Below are 6,346 nucleotides of genomic sequence, written 5' to 3'. Positions count from 1 at the left end.
TGGATTTCACTATCCAAATTATCAAAATACCCCTCTCATAGGGCACCCTCAATCTCAAGGATCAAACACCTTCTCATGGGCATTTTTGAAATTTTCTCACTTTCTTTCTCATTCTTTTAACACCGATAACACCGGGTGTTACAGTCAGGCCTACGTTTCCTCCCCTGCTGGCTTCTCGGGGGATTGTTCTAACTCAGCTCAGGGGCAAGGTTACCGCCAACAGCCCAGGATTGGTGCTTTCTAGTTGCCATCAAGACAGAGAGAGAACTGAAATGTCGAGGTAAAGCGTACTGGAGAGACAGAAAGGAAAATGCCTCGGCCCCACCGTGGGCGCCAAATGATGATGCGGAAGCCGATCACCCTCTCATGTCTCAGACTAAGTACCTGTAAAAGATGAAGTCAGGGACTTGCTCCCTCGTGATCACTCAGACGATCAAGTCGGTTCACCAGTCTATCATAAGTTTTTTTAGTATGTAGTAGGGAATTCAGCCAAAAGAGAGGAATCCCTTACCCTTCTTGGTTACCTTCTTTTTATCCTCTTGTTAAGATTAGAATCCCTTATTCAAATCACCGTGATCCACCTCTCATTCCTTACGGAGGCATGATCTTAAAGCTATAGATACAATAATCGTTTTCGAGGAGTTCGGGATATTCCCTATCTCCATGATCCTCGGAGCGATGATTGACATTGAGGAATTCGAAGAATCTTTGTTGAACAATAGGCTTAACCGATTTTGTTGAGATGTCTCTACCACGTGTCCTTCCAAAAACTCAAGTTGAATAGCGGGCTTAGATTGATCCCCTGGCGGACATTTGTCTTTGCCGTTACTAGTTGTATAGGAGTGATTATGAACTCGAAGGGTTCTCCCTCATCAATATTCTTGTAACTTCAAAATGTAATGTTTTGAATTCATCCAATTAAATCTACAACAATCTAAGACCATGTTCAATCTTTTCCGGGAAATGAGAAAGGAGGGAGTTCCCGAAAAAATTGATTCTATTGATGACCATTGGAACTATAGCAGCGAGTTAAAAATACAAGGCTATAATGGTGTTTTGAATTCATCCAATTAAATCTGCAACAATCTAAGACCATGTTCAATCTTTTCCAGGAAATGAGAAAGGAGGGAGTTCCCAAAAAAATTGATTCTATTGATGACCATTGGAACTATAGCAGCGAGTTAAAAATACAAGGCTATAATGGTGTTATCATTGTGTTTGTTTCTATGGCTCATAAGATTATAATGTTATTGACTGAGAATTTAGGTGGAAATTTAGAGTTACACATACTAGAGAATTTTATGTTATTATATGTTGTTTAACAATGTTATTGCTTTCTTGTTTTGAATAAAAGATTGGACTTTATTTGTTATGCACTAGTTTATATGTTTGATTTTGCAGCGAAATGTTTTCAATCGGGAAGTAGCTAAGAGAAATATTAATAAAACCCTAAGAAAATAAGATATTGATAAAATTTGTAACATCTTGAAATTTTGAGAATCGATAATAATTATTAATTTCGGTATTTGAGATAATTATGAAGTATTTGAAAATTTAAGAAAATGTTAAATATATTATATCTTGATTGAGAATGTGTAAAGGACATAAAAGAAACTCACTAGGGTATATTATGTATTTAGGTAATAAATGGAATGTGTTATTTATTATTTTATATGTAGAGTTGCTGGAAGATTCCAGCATACCTTGGTTGCATTTAAAGAGGATTTTTTAGATGATTTGGAGTTGGGGAGAGTGGGGAGATTGCTGGAAATTTCCAACAGCTATGAGGCACCAAGTCGTGTCGTTTTAGATGGAGTGGGCAGTACTCTTGGCTGCCATGCGACAGCCTCCCAACCATCCACTTTTTGCTCATTTAAGCCACAACTTCATCCCTTAATTTAGAAACAAATTGTCTAATAGAAGGCTTAAAAGGAAAGCCAATTTCTGAGGAACATAAACGATGAGCAAAAAGGAATAAGGAAAGAAATTTAAGAGAATATTTTGTATAAGTTCATCGCGATTGTAGTTAAAGGAAGCCAAGTAAGTGGGGTAAATTATCAAGAGTCTCGTATATCTTGGGTCTTTGTGTGTAAAGTTATTATTTACTTAATTACAGTTGATGTTGACTATGTGTGTCAAGGTTGGTAACTGCATTAAGGGGTGGTCATATCCTGTGAATGCTTGAGCACGAGCATCTTAAGGCGTCTAGAGTGTGTCTTGCATGAGCACTGTATTGAGTGTATTTTACTTTGTGGGCGAAGCATGGCCTGATGCTTGGTTTTATGGGGGCCTTGTATCACGTTTATGCTTACTATGCCATTGCATTTTATGTTTGTATTGCATGGCTCTATGCGCGCGGTGATTCTATTTTCTCGAGGTACCTTTTTCGAACTAGAGTACCTATCCGAGGCTATTATCACGGGTGGGAGAACCGTACCGTTTCAAGCGAGAGTATCAACCTGAGGTTGGCATTGCACACGGAAGTATCATTCCATTTCAAGTGAGAGTACCGACCTAAGGTTATATTTGGCTCTTGGTATCTTGCTTGCCAATTCATGGCAGCGGCAAGTTTGTTGGGGACTTGGGTGCCGGTGTCTTCTATGTGGGTCCCAAGGACTATTATGTGCATGTGTTATTATGCCATTTTCATTTGACTTGTGGGTCATGCTGGGTTTGTGTATGTTTTGGGCACGAAAGGTGTGGGTTGTTGCTTGTTTTGCACATGGCATGTAGGTGGTTTGGGGTTATATCTTCAACTATACTAGCCTTGTTTCTTGTTATACTTGCTGAGTCTTGTGACTCACCCTTATTTTACCATCATTCTAGGTAAAGGAAAAGCTAAGGTCGTAGACGAGGGTGGCAGCTCATAAGCTGGCCGAGTAGTATGGTGTATAGGGTAGTCCCAGCCGCTCGAGTCCTGTGGCGTCTAAAGTCTCTGGGAGTGTCGCAAACTTGTTTTGTCTTTTCTTTTGTAATGTACCAGTATGGACCTTGTGTATATAAACCATGGAACCCTGAGGGTAGCCGTTAGCTATGTATGTATGTATGTATGTATGCATTTTGTGGCTTTGCTTCCATTGTGTCAGGTTTCATTTGTGTTTGTCGTGTGGATGTTGTAACTAGGTCTGCTTCTGTTCCACTACACAATGACCTTCTCACAGATCTCATATGCTAGCGGGAGCTTTGAGAGGCGGGCCATTACAAAATTATTCTTGAGGCTTATCTTAATATCTTAAGCTTTTGGGATAATAGTTTCTTACTATGATATAATAGTTTTTTTTTTATTTTAAACAAAAGGTATAGTAAATTTATGCTTGATCTCTGCATTAAGCTAAAATGACTTTTCTGTAAAGGAGCATGTCAAGTGAGGCACAAAAGACAGAAATCGACTAGTTATCTATCATAATCTTATAATAAGAATGAGTAAAGATTAATCAATAATCATCATCTTATAAGAATTTTATAAACTGAATTTTAATGTGAACTATAATACTCTTTAGTATTTCTAAAATCGATCTAGTAGTCAGTTGTTTTTAATACAAGACTGTCTTAAACAAATTGTAATTAGAAAAACAAAATAGTTATATAAACTTTAGTGATTTACACTTATAACTGAAGAAAAATTCCTACTTTTACTAGACACAAAACCAATAACAAAAATTTAGATTAACTAAAACTCATCTACTTGCCAAAAAAAATTTTCCATGCTTCAAAAATAACTTAGTCATTCCATGTTAGTCATCGAAAACATAGTGGTTTCATGCCATTTCACAAATTCATTTTCAAGGCATACCATTGAATTTACATTGTTCAAGCCATTCTTCATACCAAATAAGTTATTCCAAATAAACAATATACAATCAAACTTACAATACCCAATTAATACTAGAAACACAACATTGAATATTGAAAACTTACCATTTGTTATCAATTCAAGCTCTACAACTTACGAACATAATTTACAAAAATCGTTCCTCCTTTAGTACCCTTCTTTCTGTTTGAAACTCTAACCCCTCTTCTCCTTCTATTGATTTACTTTTAAAATGAAATGTGGGGCACCAGTTTATTGTTACTAAAATTCCATGGGTAAGTTCATAATTTCATAACAAATATGTGCATATTTTCAAATTACTAAGAAAACTAAAATCATCTTGTACCCATTCAAAACCACCATCTTGTTAAATCCATAGTCATACAACACCTTAGTGGAGTATTATTGAGGTCATACGGTTATGTTTTTCATACTTGAACTTAAAGTTGTAACCCAATATTTTTTTTTAAAAAAAAAGGTACAAAGTAAATACTACATTTATCCCATGCTATCTCATACTAATTTAGTTTGTGCTTCCAAGTCAAAGTTTTAGTAGGATCCATTAAACTTTATTGTAATACCTAGGATCTTAAAAATTTGATGTTGGGCAAAGAAAATATATCGTCTCAATGGACTAAATATATTGACTTCCATTAATTTATCCTTGTATGGATGATAGATCTGTTGCAATAAACTATTGTTCTTCATTACCAGTAGCCTTTTCGAGTTTTATATGATCAATAGCCATTTTGTGATTATGTGTGACTACTAAAGACAAGATAATATGAATACAGTTGACAATTGGCATAGTTAGTTGAGTGTTTGGCCCCCTATCCACGGAGCATGAGCTGAGTGCATCTCATGATGAAGGAATTAATCTGATTGGTTTGATTTTTTTTTTTTTTTTTTTGGTTTCCTTTATGTACATGCTGTTAATTATTATCTTCTTTAAGAGTAGTTGTTGCTTCTTTTCTATACTTTTAGAGTACAACTCTAAATTTGAATAAGTTGTGGTTTCTTGCTAAGTTGGTATTGGAAGTTACAAATAGTTGTGTTGGGAAAAATTCTTGAGACATAAGGGTGACAATATCTTAGAAATCCTATGAAAAGGCTTTATAAGCAAACATGGATGCCAATATGTGTATGGTTATTGACTCTTACGTCTTTATGGTTATTTTTTTATTTATTTTTACGGTAATTTTCCTAACATGACCACAGTGGCAACAAATTCCACTGGTAGTTTTAAAAGAATACTGACCATAAATCATTTTTATGCCTCAACTGTTGCTACTTAATTGAACTACTTTAGCTTTAAAAGCAAACATAGATACCAATATGTGCCAAATAATGTCCAATCTTTTATTCAAAACATGAAAGCATACATCGACAATGTCATAAAACATATAAGATTCTTAAATTTATACAACACAAAATATAAGCCTTATAGTCTTGCACTTTCTTATAGCATGTTTTGCAATAAATTTTGACATAAATATGCAATAAATAACAGATTAAAGTCTTTTTAAAGAGGGAAAAAAACATAATATAGTCTTGCAGTTTCTTACTAACAATGATAATCAAAATTACAAAGACTAATCTGGGCTCCATCTGGGTTAATGCAAGTTTGTCTCCATCGAAGAGTTTATTTTCCTTAATTATCACCTATTTAAATTTGGATAATTTTTTCTGTTTTACATTACCACTTGTCAAGGATACAGATACCTTGTCGGTTGCATGTGTTGGATTGAGTTTCACCTGTTCACGATTTAACATACGCAAACCTTCGAATCCACTGGAAGGCTTTTTTTGATTCACATCCTCTTCATCTGGTTCTAGATAAAGCAATTTAAGACTTGACGGCTCAGAACAGTTATATAATCCTCTTACAATTTAGAAAACAACTCTTTAAGTCACATGTTAAAATTTAAGTTTAATATAAAAACAATACTGTAAAATATAATCCTAACATTAACAGCGTTTATAAGTTGACTTCGACCCTTTCAAATTTATTTATTCCCTACCAGATACACTTAAAAAATTCAGAATTGCTTGGCAGACTCAGCTAAACTATAGACAACTAGTAGGTTCAAACTTAAACGTTTAAGTTAAACTAATTTTATGATTTAACTTGGAAAACAATAGTTTCAAAACTGTTTGGCAAACTAAGCTAGTCTAGAGACTATTAGCAGGTTCAGAATTAAGTTTTATTAAGTTAAATAACTTTTGCCTAGATTTTGGATAAGTTAGTCCCAATATCAAATATTATTTGGTAAGTTTTTTTAAAAAAAAATTATAATAACACTTTCATTTTTTTCTTTGTTAGAGATTCCCTTTACCATATGCAAGTAAAGTAAAAGAAGAATATATAATTATTGAATTAATTTATAATTATATGTAAATGTAAAATAAATCTCAAAAAATTGAGATCCTAGGTTAGAATTCTCATTTTTTTGTATCCTCATTTAAAAAATGTAGCTCTATTTCTCTAGCTAATAGTAAAAAAAAAAAAAATGAGTGCATAAAATAATGTGATGT

This window comes from Diospyros lotus, chromosome 6, assembly GCF_014633365.1.
Source record: "Diospyros lotus cultivar Yz01 chromosome 6, ASM1463336v1, whole genome shotgun sequence".
NCBI lineage: Eukaryota > Viridiplantae > Streptophyta > Magnoliopsida > Ericales > Ebenaceae > Diospyros > Diospyros lotus.
This window is presented reverse-complemented; position numbering follows the sequence as displayed.